General features: G+C 54.5%; 1 protein-coding gene across 32 annotated transcripts in view; it reads left to right on the top strand.

Moving 5' to 3' along the window:
• CELF6 (CUGBP Elav-like family member 6) overlaps positions 1 to 15,848 on the top strand; it is a 261,681-nt gene that overhangs the window by 22,564 nt on the left and 223,269 nt on the right. For 2 of the 32 annotated variants that reach the window (XM_065558557.1, XM_065558552.1), the window contains exon 1: positions 6,390 to 6,629. The exons of 27 other annotated variants lie outside the window; for them this stretch is intronic. The gene's annotated coding sequence lies outside the window, so the exon portion shown is untranslated. Of the gene's footprint in view, positions 1 to 6,388; positions 6,630 to 15,848 lie in introns of those variants that run through there. 3 more of the 32 variants (XM_065558555.1, XM_065558551.1, XM_065558553.1) reach the window with 2 other exon arrangements.

Raw genomic sequence — 15,848 nt, 5'->3', positions numbered from 1 at the left:
CAATAATTTTGGAAAGGAGATTATACCTCATGCGTCAGGGCTTAACCAAACTATTAGAGTTCATAGTGAGACCTCGGGGGTTGAGGTGGGGTGAGATTATCCACATCTGCCTGCTGTGGGGTTTTTTGCACCTTTCTCTGAGCTGCTGGTGCTGGTTATGGTCAGAGACAGGATATGGGCTCGTTGGGCCTTGGGTCCAGTCCAGTCAGGCAGGTCCTGTGTTCACAGGAGCACCCAGTTGTTAACAAATTTAGGAGAACTCTGTCTGGGCTTGTCACCCAGAAGGTTTGTAGCAGAAACCAGATTCCGGGAGCTCCCCTCCTCCTATCAGAGAAGAGAAACACGGAGTCTCCTCAACCTCCAATCGGAACAGCTGGAGTTTCACATGCTGACAAGGAACAAACCAAAGAGTGCTTGTGGATAGGAATTATTTCAAATAATGCCTCGATTGCAGGAAAGCCAGGGAGGCTCGAGGAACACAAACCCCAACGGCATGAGTTGAGGAAAGTATTGTTCTAAATGATCCAGCCACAGCACCTGGGTCTATCACCAAGCAAGCCAGAGCTGGACTCTCATTGGCCACCTGCCGAAAGTGGATTCTGGCTCAGTTCCCTGATTAGGGACTGATCATAGCTTCACAGACCCAGCAGTGTACTAAGAGCGTGAGCCCATTCCGCTATTGTCAGTGACAAAACTCCCCCTGACTGCAATGCAAGAATCAAGTCCTCAGCAGCTTCTGGGGGCTTCTGAGCATCCTCAGCCCCTTTGACTCCAGTGGCGATCAGAGTGCTGAGCACCTCACAGAATCAAACCCCGAGGCCCCAGTCCCTTAACTTTATGCACATGCTTGAGTCCTTCCCCATTGAGCAAAGCTCTTAACCGCAGACTTAAATCCCACTGATTTGATGGGATGTAAGCTCACACTTATAGCTAAGCACATGCATCAGCATTTCACTGAATTGGGGCCTTGATGAGGAAACGAGCAGGAGACTTCAGGGCAACAGCTGCTCTCCAGCCAGGGACAGGCAGGGGTTTCCTCAAGGTATGGCGCTATGTAATAGGTGAAGCGTAGAGGTCATAAGACTTCCTTGGAAGCAGTTGAGCAGAGGCAGGTGAGTAGACTGGATGGTTTGTCCAGTATTGCAGGCTCTGAGCTGGAACCTACCAGGTGCTCATTCCAGTGTGTATGTTAGCCAGGAGCCTGCTCTTGGGATCAGCAGTTTGGGAGGTCATTGCAGACCTGGTGAAATGAGCTAGTGAAATGAGCCTGCACAATTGCTTCTCCTCTCCACTGGCTGCTCTAAGACCCCACCTGGGGCAGGGGAACCCCTGGGAGCGAGTTAAGGGGCAGGATCCCAGCCATTGAATTGAGAGTGAGAGGGCAGTCCAGGCAGAGAACTGAACCGAGTGCAGGAGGGAAAGCTGCAGTGATGGACGCTGACTAATTTAATTGTTCTGGATTTTGTTAGATCCTCCTTGTTTCACCTGTGGCTTGCTCTGCAGCTCGCTGTCTGTCTTTCTGCTCTGCAGCTGGAAGAAGAGTGGTGAAGGACTTGGGAGTCACTTTCTCTGGGACAGTTAAACTGTCTCTGTAATTCTACTTCTTTGGCCAAGCCCTGAGTCTTTCCTGGCATGGGGCGTGCTTGGCTTACATCAGAGGCGGGCATTTTGAGCCAGGGCTGAAGGCAGCTGGGTAGAGCGGGGAGGACAGTAGAGCATCAGCCATGCAGATGGATCCATGAAGGCCCGGCTCTGTGATGGTTTGGATGCAGGAAGCAGCCCTTGATGGGCTGTGGAAGATGTGGGGAACTCTGCAGTGAGGCTGGCCAGTTGCACTTTGGGAACCTCCTGGGGAAGGTGTTAATTGCTCTGGGCCTTGGTTTGGTTCCTCATACCGTCTCCTCTCAGTGGGGGAAGGAAGGGGCAGGGGAAGTGGTAAGAGACAAGAGTGCTGAGGGTCTGGGATGGGACTGGGGAGGTGAAGGGGATTGGGGCTAGGAACCAGGGACTGGGAGTAGGTCTGAGCTGCTGCCCTCTGGAAGGGCTCTGAGTGCCCTCTAGGGGCAGTGCTAATCACACCACTGCTGCGCTCAGGGGTGCCTGCTGGATGGCACCACCTTGATCCTCAGCCAGGTGGGGCAAGTGTCTGTGGAGAGTGGCAGAGCAGCTTGGAGCTCCCCTCCCCCACCTCTCTGTCCCTTCTCCCTCCCCCAGTCCCTGATGGGACTTCTAGATTTCAATTCCCAGGGGCCAGATTCTGAACCAGGTGCCAAATTGGGCCATGCTGGAGGATCAGTGAGCCCAGGAGGGCGATGGAACTGACAGGATAGTGGGGTGAGAATTAGGGCGATGCAAACCCTCTTGAGTGACCTTTGACTTCCCTAATGGATATTCAGGGAGGCCCAGCTATTCCTTGCTCCCCCCACCCCCCTCCACTCTTCTCTGCTGTATCTGGCCACTGGGGGCCAGGTGAATAGGCAAGACTTTATGCCATCCCTTCAGGCTCTTCAATGGCAGCTAGCTGGCCAACCTAAACTCTCCTGCATTAATCCTAGGGTAGGAATCCACCTCTCTGCCCTAGAGATTTTGCCCTCTTGGTAGTGCAGTACTAGATTCGTCCCCCAGCTCCCCAGAGTCCATTTTAATTTTCTGTGTTGGGAAAATAAACTTAAAGCAAAAATGAAAAATCTTTTGCTTCTTTGTTTCCCTTCCCCTTCCACTTTCCCCAGTAGGGAGGGGTCATTAACCCCGCCCTGAGGAGGCGGGGGAGCGGCCAACAAGGGCCGGAAGAAAAGGAGAACTAATAACATCTTGCATGTCTCAAGCAGCTTTCCCACCTCGTGCTGCACATGCCATACATCAGTTCTCCTACCATGGAAATGCAACCATCTCTGAGGTGGAACTCATCATCACCATGGCAAATCCCATAGGGCGGGGGCCTCCTGGCCGGTTGAGTGCCTCCTGGGGCCATCTCTGGCTAGGTCCTTAATGTGGTCTTGCTGGGGAGGAACTCACCATCTGTTTAAATGCACCTAGCAACGCTGCACATCAGCTTGGGTGAGGAAGCCTGCCACTAGCTGGAAGCTCAGGAGAAATTTTGCTAGGGAGGCCATGTATGGGCCGTGGCCAGGGGATACCAGGGGCTTCACCCCATCCTTGCAAAAGAGTGCCATAATCTCCCCAGCAGCACAGCTCCCCCTAGCACCAGGTCCATGAGGCCAGGGCCACTTATTGGATTGCCGTCAGCACTCCCAGTGTCCGGGTGAGCCATGAAGTCTCTGGCCCAAGTGTCAACCCAACCTGCTGCGTCTTAGCTTGGGAAGTGGGCTAAGAGCCCAGCCCAAGGGGGCAGAGCTGCAAACACGCAGCTCTGCGGACTCCAGCGAGGTCTCTCCCACGCGGCAGGTGAGAGCTTCGCTCCCCCCAGCTCCTAATCTGCGTGGGTCTTGCCAGCTGAGCCCTACATCCTGCTTGAAGAGAGGCTGCATGGAGAGCTATTGACCTGCTGTTCTAATTGCCTGACATTCTGTTTAGTAAACCCTAATTACTGCAGCCAGGAGTTAAATGGGAGGCTGTTAAACGGGGATTGACAGCTGGGGCCAGGGACCTAATTACAGACGTTCCTCATGCCCAGCACGAGTGTGCACTGCCGCTGTTGCCTTGGAAACACGCAGGCCCCACATGCCATGTGGGAAGGAAATTGCAAGCATCAGACAGCTAGGCCCGGTGGGTGCTTGTTCTTTAAGTCTGTGTGGGCAGGTGTTTGCTTGATGCTGCTAGGCGAGGGAAGCACCTGGGGGATCATTAGCGTAAGGGGCACACGTCGGGAGCGTGAGGCCCGTGTCACTGCTGCAGCGACTTTAGGGGGCTCAGACCGGACGCTAAGATGAAATGCCCTGAGGGGAAGGCAGGGCTAGCAGTGAGCAGGGTGCTGGCGCTTGACGCAGTCAGTGCTCCATGCCCACTGTAAGGGCTCGTGACAATATCCAGCCCCAGGCCGTAGCCTTGCTGCGATGCCAGGGATGGAGCGGAGGATATGGCAGCCAAGCTGGCTGGAACACATGCTGTAGGGTGGGGGTGCCAGACACTGCTGAGCTGGGAGACAAGGAAGCGCAGGAGGATGAGAGATTAGAGTGCTGCTTGGTTGTCAGCCCTGGAGCAGGTACTACATGGCTAGAAGCAGTGGACACTGCCTCATGCCTGACCTGGAGGGACTGTCTGTGAGGTTGGGAGGGAAGTTTGGCCTCCCATAAGCTGTTCCGTCCTTGGCTTCTCAGCTGGGGCTACCACAGGGAGCACAGGCTGAGAGCCACCAATTCATCGGCCATGAGGGGCCCCCAAGAGCTGTCAGAGGGGGCGATTCTGAGCCGCTCCGCAGCTGAGCTGCAGAGCTGGGTTCCTGCGGTGAAAGGCTCCAATGCTATTCCTCTGGCACACAGGGTACATCTCTACCGCAAAAAGCACCGGCGGCAGCGACTCTCCAAGGCCGGCCTATAGAGGTGGGCTGATGATCTGGTGCTAAAAATTCCCACTCAGGCTCTGACACCTGGCCAGGGGGTTGGTCTCTGAGCCCAACTATGAACATCTGCACAGCGCATCTTAGTGCCATAATGTGAGCCCAGCGAGCCTGAAGACCCGTCTGTAACTCACTGCTGCGGGAATGTGTTGTTTGTAGTGTAGACGTACCCACAGAGGTGCCAGCTCAGATCAGGGCTGAGCGCTGGACAGACACACAGACAGTATGTAACAGCGTGGCCTGGAGCTGGCTAGCCCTGTTCAGTCAGCCCCGCTTGTTCCATAATTAGCTGCCTCCCAGTCTCAGGGGCAGGACTGGTGGAGGTGGGTGACAGCCTGAAACACCTGGGCCTCAGTGAAGGGCAGAAAACCCAGCTTAGAGAAGGACACACAGGAAGCAGCTTGGGTTCCTGTTGAAGGCCCAGGAAGGACTCTGGGGAAGCAGTCTAGGAGTCAGTGCCCTACCCCAGGGAGGAGATTCAAAGGTAACCTAGAGGGGCTGGGAACGGAGCCCAGAGGGCAGGCTGTAGGCAGCCTAAGCAGGGTGGAAAAACCTCATTACTGTGGAAGGGGATCGAACTCTGAAGGGGCTGTACCCTGTGAATCCCTGGGAGAGACAAAAAATCCTGCTGAGGGGAAACTGAGGCAGGGTGTGCCTGCAGCCCCATAATCAGCCAGCAGGGGGTGCTACAGGGCAGCATATCCTGTGACACAGCAGCTGCCCCAAAGAGCTTACAATCTAAACATACAGACAGGGCAGGAAGTATCATTGTTCCCAGCTTCCAGAGGGGAAAACTGAGGCACAGAGAAGCTAAGTCACTTGCTCAGGGGAGCCTGTAGCAGAGCAAGGAATTGAACCCTGGTCACCTGAGATCTGGGCAGTGCCTCAATCCTTCTTCCAGCTCCCATTAGCCAGAGGGAGCAGGTATTTGTCAGTAATGGAAGCCAGGCAGCATCCCAAGTTTGATTTGTGTGGCATGGGCCGGAGTGCCCACAGTCACCTGGGAAGGGTGTCTGAGCTCAGCTGCTGTAACAGGGATCGAGGTGCATACATTAGCCAGGTGCACAGACCTTTCTCAACTGGTCACATTTCAGGCTGAAACGTTCTAGCTTTCGGAGAACTCGGTGAAAATGGCGCTGCTGCTTTGAGTCAAAGATTGAACAGAAAAATTCCTCTCCCTTTTGTTTTAAAGGTGGGGAGGAGAGAGCCCCCTTGCCATCCTTTGCGGGTTAGCTAGGGGGCCCCCGGGACTTGTGTTGGCTTGCTCGAGGATGATTTCCCTATGTCAGGCAGCACCAAGAGGATTTCACATGCTGGGAACAGGGGAAGCTGGTTAGCAAACCTGCTCTTACAGGTTCCAGGGTCAGCAGGGACCATTGTGATCATCTGGTCTGACCTCCTGCACAGCTTGGGCCAGAGTACTTCACTGAATTAACCCCTGCTTGAACTAGAGATGATCTTTTAGAAAAACATCCAAATTTTGATTTGAAAATTGCCCAGGATGGAGAATCCATCCAAGCCTTGGTCAGTTATCCCAGTGGTTAATTACCCTCCCAGTTAAACATTCACGCCTAACTTTCAATCTGAATTTGTCTAGCTTCAACTTGAATCTTGTTATGCCTTTGTCTGCTAGATTGAAGAGCCCATTGTCAAATTTTTGTTCCTGATATAGATACTTACAGACTCTGATCAAGTCATCCCTTAACCTTCTGTAGGTTAAGTGAATTAGTCAGAGCTTCTTGAGTCTCCCACTGTAAGGCAGGTTTTCCAGCCTTTCTCTGCTGAGTACCCCACACCCTGATCTCAGAAAGCTGGCCTGAATCCACCCTGCAGTTCCACTTTAAATGAGCCTCTTCCAGCCTCTGTCAAAATGGCTGCTTGTACTCCACAGTTTTGATTGTGGTTTTTAACAGGAGCAGCTGAGCCCTGGCAAACTCCGTGCCTGGGTGGGTTTGCAGTATTGTGCATATTCCCTTTAAGTGTGGGTGTCTGGAATGAGCATGTGCGAAGTGAGGATGATGGCAGAGCAGCCTGGAGGTCCGCTGTCATAGCCACTGGTCTGGGTGTAGCAGCACCGTGCACCGGGGATGCACTTAGCAATGCAGGAATAAAGGTAGGTATTAAAGATTCTTTCTGGGGTGAGCTCAGCGCGTGCAGCTCTCTGGAGATGTCTGCAGATGCCGGCAACTGGAGATTGGCTGGGAAGCTGGGGACTAGCAGGGCTGCGCGTTCGTTCTTTACACGTCTGTGCAGATTAGATTTCATGCCCTCTTTTTGATAAGCAAACCAGGGGATCTAAACCCTGCAGTGGTCCTCCCTTTGGCAGGCCCCGACTGTTTGAGGAAATATACTGTGGATTGGTGCCTGGAAACTGCCTCTGGACCAGAGCTCCTGGTCTCTGATTAGATCCCTCTCCTATATTACGTTTCCCTTTTGTGTGTGTGCCCTGGTGGACTGGCCCTTCAGCAGGGGTACCCGAGGACTGGTGCTGGCTATCAGTCGCTGCTCAGCATCTGGCTGGCAGGGTGCGAAGTGGGGTTCTTTCACAGGGTGAGTTTATTCCATGGGCTCTGCTCCTCCGCTCCTCCCCAGCGTTCCCGCTGAGTCTTGCAGGCCTGATCCATCCCCTCCCCCTGACCTGATCCAAAACCCAGCAGAGTCTACGCAGAGCCAGCTCTTGACCTCAGTGGGCCTGAGTGCCTCAGAGCTGAGAGGAATTAAATGCAGTTGTAAGAATCAGGGGAGGGTGCTGCATCTTGGTATTCCAGCATCAGCAGGGCAAATAGAGCCAAAGGGGCCCTGTGTACACACAGGTGTGGACTGTGGGGACCGGCTCCCAGCATGCAATGCTCCTTCGTGAGCTGGGTGGCAGCTCTGCGGAGGGGGCACCGCACCCAGAGTCAGCTAGGGCAAAGAGGGGTTGCTGGACAGAAGTCAAGCATTCACCCACGGGGTCCTAGAGGCTCCCCAGCTGGGAGGCGGGCTAGCCCCCCCACGGAGCCAGCTGGGGGGATTCGGGGCACTTGCCTTGGGTAGCTGCTCTGGAACATGAGAATCTGATGCTATTGACTCCAGCGTAGTTATTCCTGATTTACACCGGTGTGTCTGGGGGGGAAATCTAGCCCTGCACCATGCATTGGCATGGGGGTATACAACACCTCTCTCTCTCTCACACACACACATGCACACATGTACACAACTGCACACACTGAAATTCACAAAGCTGGCTAGATGCAGGGCCACTCCCTAGCCATACTGGGCTGCACCCCTGATTCTTGCATCTTCCCCTGTCCCCGCCCCTCCAGCTCTGACTTTCACCCTTCCTGATCCAGGGGGCTGGCCCCCTTCTGCCAGCTATGGTCCCACCCACAGCAGGTAGGTAGGGGATGTCTCTTTACAGACTAGGGGATGTCTCTTTACACCCCATCCGGGGTGTCCCTGTGTGGCTGCTGTTGGATCCCTGCAGTCCAGACTGGCCTTGCTGGCTGAGAGTGGGGGGAAGCTGGGCTGGGGAGGGAGCTGGAAGGAATTAATGGTTCCCATGCCATCCCCGGCTCCGGCAGAGTGAGGAGGGGAGACAGGCCTGACCAGCTCCCCTGGCCTCTGTTGTCTCTGGGTTTGGTTTAGCAGCCTGCTGCTTGCTTGGGAGCAGGATACTGGGGTGGGAGTGAGGGGGCTGCTGGAGTGTTTTCCCCTGGGGTGGGGGTTCTTGGGCCAGTTGGGAGAGCTGTGACATGCTGCCAGTGTCCTGGACATTCAGGTGAACAAGAGGGAATGACATTAACTTGGACTGAATTCGGGTTAACCCCTTTGGGTAGGGTTACCATACGTCCGTTTTTTCCCGGACAGGTCCGGCTTTTTGGTAATCAAACCCCCGTCCGAGGGGAATTTCCAAAAAGCTGAACATGTCCGGGAAAAATACTCCCTGGCTTACCTTAGAGCGGGTGCCGGGGGCTGCTGTACTCCCTGACCTGGGCTCTGTAAGCGCCGAGCTGCCCGAGCGCTACCAGCTTCGGGCAGCCCCCATGCCTCTGGACCCTGCGCCCCCGGCCAGGCACTTCACCTCCCAGGCTCCGGAGGCACAGGGTCCAGAGGCATGGGGGCTGCCCGAAGCCGGTAGAGCTCGGGCAGCTCGGCGCTTACAGAGCCCAGGAGTTCAGGGAGCACAGCAGCCGCCGGAACCCAGGAGGAGAAGTGCCCGGCCGGGGCGCAGGGTCCGGAGGCATGGGAGCTGTCTGAAGCCCGAGCGCTACCGGCTTCACGGTTTGCCGGGCAGCCTCCAGACCCTGCGCCCCTGGCTGGGCGCTTCCCCTCCCGGGCTCCAGCTGCGCTGGGGAAGCGCTGGCTGGGGGCACAGGGTCTGGGGGCTGCCCGGCAAACCGTGAAGCCGGTAGCGCTCAGGCAGCCCTTTTCGCGTGGCTGGGAGGGAGGAGGGGGAATGCAGGGTGCTCAGGGGAGGGGGCGGAGTTAGGGCGGGGCTGGGGTGGGAAAGGGACGGGGCCAGGGCCCCGTGGAGTGTCCTCTTTTTTTATTTTTTAAATATGGTAACCCTACCTTTGGGGCCCAGTGCAGTTGTGTCTATGTTATGTGGCATTGCATGCACCTTCTCTAGTCGGGAGCCGGGAGGCTTGTGAACATCCATCATCAGCCTGGGAGGCCACCCCGGGGGAGATTTGCATAGGTTAGATCAAACAAGGCTCTCCAGAGACCAGCGGGCAAAGCAAAGTCTTTTGGATGAATAGCTAGAGTTTAAACAGGCTTAGGGCCTTCTTCCTTGGCCAGGGAAGGAACAGGACCGCTGGCCCACAGAGGGCCCCAATTCTGAGGGGAGGGTTGGAGGGACTGGGCCTGCCATGGTCAGGTGACCCCAGTGAGCTTATCAGCATGCGTATAGGTTCTTGTGGTGTTTCTCCAATGTTTTCTACCTGAAGACTAAAGTGGTCTGGCTGAGAGCGGTAGCTTTTAGCTGTAGCAATCAATCCAGCAGTCTCTGAGGAGAAACAGACCGGTCTCTCTGGGCAGCCTGTCTGTGCTAGGAATACACAGTGAAGGCAGGGGACTGTGCAGCCTGGAAATACCCCGCTCAGAAGGGAGTGAGGTGCAGATCTGCACCCAGCAGCCAGGGAGCGGGTATGGACCACTGCCAGAAGCTACAGGTGCAGTTGCCCTGAGCTGTAACAGCATGCACCAGGTGCCATGATTTCATAGTGTAAGTGCCGCCCTCTTATGGGCTCTAGACACACCCAGGCCCCATCCCCTGTGTGACACCATCCCTCAGAGTGCATTGCCAGGCATGCTGTTGCTAAGGAAGATGCTGTAGGTGCTTTGGTTGCTAAGGCTGCCTCTGCCAATGGCCTCCAGCGCCGCGCTCCTCCCAATACCCCTAGTGACCAGCCGCAATCCCCAGCAGGCTGCAGAACAGGCATCCATGGCACGTGGGCTCCCACTCATTTCACCGGCTCGCGGTCATTGCTTGAGGTAATGAGGTAGCACCAGGGAGTGCTTAGAGCAGGCTGCTGCAGGCCGGGAGACTTGGGTTCCATTCCTGACGCTGCCTGTGTCATCCAGGGCCAGTCGCGGCCCTTCTCTGGCCTCGTTTTCCCCATGTGTGCAGTTGGGATGCTGCAGCTCTCACTGGGTTCTGTGGGGAAAGGCATGGTGTAAGTGATGGATACAAGGGCCATCAGCAGAAAGGGGGACCAGTGGGTCATGCTGGGAGCCGGGGCGGGGTGGGGTTGAGTGAAGGAGGCTGAATAGTGAGAGACACGTTCCTGACCGGGCGCTCTGGGAAGAGGGAGCTCACTCGGCTCAGTCCAGAGTGGAAGGTGCATTGGCAGGCGGTGTGCCACGTACAGCCCTGTCCTCTCCCGATGGAGAGGGTTGGGGGCCCCAGAAATCTGCCAGGTCTGTGATTGAGGGAGGGTTCCTGTGATACATGAAGGGAGGGGGAAGTAGCTCTCTTTGATGAACACCCAGCCAGCCAGTTAGCAGTAAAATCTCTTTTGGTCAGGCACCCACTCCTTTTTTTTCTTTTTACCTGTGGGCTTGTTAACCCTTTACAGGGAAAGCATGCAGAGAATGGACCAAGAGGGATTTTATGGATTTTACAGCTAACTGTCTGGCTGGGTGTCCATCAAAGAGAGCTACTCCTCCCCCCACACTTCATGTATCACAGTTCCCCAGAGGGAAGGGGCCCTCCTGTGGCTCCGGCAGCCACCCCACAGAGCCTGTGGCAAGGGCGGCCTCAGGCAGGACCACGGAGGCAGCCGCCTAGGAAGCTATGTATAAGGGAGCTGGCTGGGGGATTGCTCACTAACAGGCATGCCCTGACCCCTGCCTTTGCCCACCCGCCGCCCTTCCCAAGGGGGTGCTCTGGGCATAGGGTGACCAGATGTCCCGATTTTTATAGGGACAGTCCTGATTTTTGGGTCTTTTTCTTATATAGGCTATTACCCCCCACCCCCTGTCCCGATTTTTCACACTTGCTGTCTGGTCACCCTACCTGGGCACTGCTGGGTCAGGTGAGGCCTCAGGCACATCCCAGAATCCTTTGCACTTAGCTGCCATGGCTTCCTTTGAAACTTGAGAGCAAAGGATTCTGGGAAGCTGTGGGGCACTAACAGCATGTGCAGCATGGGAGTGAGCAGAACCGGAGACACGCCTGCCCCTTGGGAGGAGGATGGAACTAGGGCTGGGGGTCAGGAAGGATGATGCAGCCCCACAGTCCTGTAGGCAAAGAGGAAGGGGACAGTGCCAGCTACGGGGCTGTTGTAGCACTGCCCATGGCCGCCCCGCATAGCCGCCCCTAGGGCAGGGTGGGGGAGTCTCTTTGTGAGCAGTTTGGTGGTCTCTGGCGCAGCATGGCTCGCTCTGTCTGGCTCGGGATGCCTCTGAGGCAGAGCCTGACAGCTTTACTGATACTTTTTACAGTGCACTGACAGATGGCTGCGTTACGGAAGGGGAGAACTGTCCATAAATTACCAAGGAAACATCTCCCTGTCCCCTAGGGCGCAAGCTGCAAACACATTCTGATCCTAGCTGGGAACTGCCACGGGGTCACTCTCCTCCACTGATTTCCAGCTGCCGAGCGTACCTGAGGGGAAAGGAGCAGGGTAGGGGAAGGGAGACCGGTCAGTCTCATCTGGGATAGGGGGCCAATTTAGACCTTGAGATCATGTCTGGGAAGCTGTGGTCTCTGGAGACACTGGTGTTGTTCCATTGCCCAGAGTCCCAGGATTGACTGTCTGATCTCTCTGGGTGGTGCTGACATGAGAGCTCCCTTAGCTCCAGCATCAGAGCCCCTTGGAAATCCCACTGTGTTGGCAGGAAGAAATGCCAAGCAGCTAGGTAACCAGTTTGGGGTGCTGAGCAGAAAGAGCAAAGCTGAGGAAGCTGAGTTTTTATTCAAAATGGGAACTGGGCCGCCAGTTCTCCTGGATGGCTTTGGAAATCTCAGCCCAGGTGCCTCCAGGCTTGGAGAAGGTTGGGATCAGCCCTGATCGAGGTCAGGCATTTCCCTCACCCTGATCCTCTAACTCTTGGGAGCCGCCACCCTGGAGGTCTCCTGTCCTGCACGTCCTGCTCTGGAAGCCCACGCTACAATGAAGGGTGGCATTGCCCCCCCCCCTTTGGAAACAGTGTCGCTATGTAGGAGGCTCTGTGTTTCCTGTAGCTGGGGTTACCGCGCGTTGCAGTCTGGGGCAGAGCTCATCTCCGGGAGCCTGGGCTATAATGTGGGAATCCAACCTTCAGAGCAGGGAGGAATGGCAGGCTAATGGCTGAAAAACTTCTGTTTAGCAAGAACCTCTTCGGCCAAGGTAATTTATAAAGAAATGTTGCCCCAGGACTGGATGTACTTGTAACCCCAACTCAGGGGATCTGGGCTCTGTCCCTGGATTGGATCACTCTTGTGAAAATCCCAAACTGTGCCTCATTTCCCACATCCAAAGAGGAGAATTATTGTTCTCTACCTCACAGGGTGTTGTGAGACTAAATTCATTAATGAAATGAGGTGCTTGGATACTAGACTGAGGCTCCCTGCCTGCCTGCCCTGCACCGCTCCAGGAAGAGGCTGGAACGTGGGGAAGGGGGGGCGGAGGGGCTGTGTGTGGTTGTTACTTTAGGCAGCACCCCCAGCAGCTCCCATTGGCCGGGAACGGGGAACCACGGCCAATGGGAGCTGCTGGAGGCGGTGCCTCAAGCAACAGAAACACACAGCTCCTCCGCCCCTCCTTCCCCACGTTCCAGCCTCTTGCGGGGGCAGGGCAGACAGGCAGGCAGACAGGGAGCCTGCCCTGTCTGCCCTGCCCCCGGTACGTGCCGAGCCAGATCCTGCCCCCTGAACCCCGCCTGTACCTGAACCCCCTGCCCTGAGCCCCCTGCCGCACCCTGCACCCCGACCTCCTGCCTCACCCCGCACCCCTCCTGCATCCCAACCCACTGCCCTGAGCCCCATGCCGCACCCCTCCTGTACCCCGACCCCCTGCTGTACCCTGCACCCCTCCTGCACCCTGACCCCTGCCCTGAGCCCCCTGCCGCACCCTGCACCCCGACCCCTGCCCTGAGCCCCCTGCCGCATCCCACACTCCTCTTGCACCCCAACCCACTGCCTTGAGCCCCGTGCTGCACCCTGACCCCTTGCTGTACCCCTCACCCCCATGCACCCCACACCCCAACTCCCTGCCCTGAGCCCCCACCACCCCCCACACCCCTCCTGCACCCCCTGGGGGCAGGGAGGAGGCAGAGTTGGGGTGGGGATTTGGGGGAAGGGGTTGGAATGGGGGCAGGGAAGGGGTGGGAAGAGGTGGGGCAGGGGCGGGGCCTCATGGAAGGGGTGGAGTGGGGGCGGAGCCGAGGGCGACGTTGGGGGGGGGGAGGTGTCAGTAATGCGGCCCTCAGGCCAATGTACTAGTCCTCATGTGGCCCTCATGGTCATTTGAGTTTGAGACCCCTGCTGTAGAAAGATGATTCCACCCAGCAGCAAAACACCCGCTAGCATATTGGTCACTACTGACTCCAGAGAAGAGCTACCCTTTGCTGAGTTCTGGGAGGTCTCCCCTTGCTAGCAGCCAGGCCCTATACTGTTCAGCCTGTGGGATACAAAGAGACCACAGCCCCGTTGAAGAAGCGATGGGTAGAAGAGAAACGACAGAAGGTGCAAACCCAGGAAGCTCCTTAGTATGCAAGAGTTCCTCTCAGAGCTAAGCAGTTTGGAAGTTACGAACATTTTAAATGCTGTTCTTTCCCTTGTATGCACTGGAATTTTTCTGTCTATTTTCTTCAATGCAGTTTTTAAATAGCATTTGGAAAAATGCTCCAGTTACCCACCTGCCATTTAAATGTTCATCACTTTAGAACTACTGATCTGATTTGCCTCAGCCTGGCATGACTTTTAAATCTCTACTAGATCTACAAAACAAGCCAGGTCTGATGTTTCTGGCTTTGAGTTGTCAGCCATAACACTGCTCTACAGCCAAAATGCTTCTGAAATAAATGTAGTCAAACTTTACTAATTCTGGGTCACTGAGAACGAAAATGATGCTTAAAATTGTTGATTGGCTCTAGTTTTCAAGATATGCTATTGGGTCAGTATATACGACCCTTGACTTGGGAATGGCGGAGGATAAGTGAGTTATAAAGGGAAGGGATCTCAATTTAAACCAGAAATGACTAAAATACATCTTTGACTGGATCTATGAATAAATCTATGACTGGGTTTGGACAGTACTTGCTTTTTAGGCAAAACAATGAATGATGCAATCTGAAGCTGGTATTGCATCATACATGATATGAATTGCATCATGTTATTCCTAGAAGTCATGGATGATGCAATCCTAACGAACCTTACATCACTCTGCTGAACAAATTGCCCTATATCAGCTCTAGAAATCATACAGTGTCGTGCTCTCTTATTTGTCAGTGTTTGATTTTGTAAAGGGACACATTTCTGTTTAGCCAAAGTGAGCAGAGATGCCTTGTACTTGTGTGAATAGTGCAGATAACTTCTGCTATGTCTGTGGTGAAGTGACTTTTGCATCACAAAAGCGCAGTATAACCACTATGGTTAAGAAAGCCTATCGCCTTTATTTTGGCTGCAAAATTGGCGATCAGGACAAGAGGTGGGTCCCACACATATGCTGCAACACTTGTGCAACAAATCTTCGCCAGTGGTTGAACAGGAAAAGGAAATCTATGCCTTTTGCAGTGCCAATGATTTGGAGAGAGCCAACAGATCATACCAGCAATTGTTACTTCTGCATGGTGCCTCCAGTTGGGAAAGGTGTGTCAAAGAAGAAAAAGTGGACTGTGCATTATCCAAACATTCCATCAGCTATACGGCCAGTACCCCACGGAGAAGGACTGCCGGTTCCTGATGCACCAGAATCATTCTCAATTGAGTCAGATGAGGAAGAGGATGAAACTTCTGGTCCTGAACCATCAATGTCACAGGACCCACATTTTCTCCCATCCTCCTCCTCTGAACCACACCTCATAACACAGGGTGAACTGAATGACCTTCTCAGGGATTTGGAACTACCCAAGAATAAGGCAGAGCTGTTGGGCTCCAGACTATAGCAGTGGAATCTCCTGGCAGGTGATGTTAGGGTTTCCAGTTCCATGACCGTCAAAAGGATCTTGTCCCATTCTTCTTCATGGAAGGTGATCTTGTAGCCTGCAACAACATCGATGGTGTGATGGCAGCCCTCAACATCGTTCACGATCCAGATGAGTGGAGACTGTTCATTGATTCATCGAAGACGAGTCTTAAAGCTGTTTTACTGCATAAGGGCAATGTTTTGCCATCAATTCCAGTTGGCCATGCAGTCCATATGAAGGAAGCCTATGACAACATGAAACAACTTTTGAGGTGCATAAACTATGACCAACATCAGTGGCAGCTTTGTGGCGATTTGAAGGTTGTTGCTCTCTTGCTTGGTCTGCAGACCGGATACACAAAGTACTGACGTTTTCTCTGCGAATGGGATAGTCGTGCAAGAGATTCCCACTACATCAAGAAAGACTGGCCACTCTGACAGTCATTGGAGCCTGGGAGGAAAAGTGTTCAGCATCCACCACTTGTTGAATCAAGGGAGATTTTGTTACCACCCTTACACATCAAGCTGGGTCTGATGAAGAACTTTGTCAAGGCCATTGACAAAACACAAGCAGCTTTCAAGTACCTCCGTGGAAAATTTCCAAGGTTAAGTGAAGCTAAGATAAAGGAAGGTGTCTTTGATGGTCCTCAGATTCGTGAACTTTGAGATGATGCATTTGACCATGCACTGCGTGGCAAGGAAAAGACGGCATGGAAAGCCTTCCAGTTAGTGGCAAT

This window comes from Chrysemys picta, chromosome 10 (assembly GCF_011386835.1).
Source record: "Chrysemys picta bellii isolate R12L10 chromosome 10, ASM1138683v2, whole genome shotgun sequence".
Classification (NCBI taxonomy): Eukaryota; Metazoa; Chordata; order Testudines; family Emydidae; genus Chrysemys; species Chrysemys picta.
The sequence above is the reverse complement of the archived record's forward strand: the minus strand, read 5'-3'. Positions and strand labels throughout refer to the sequence as shown.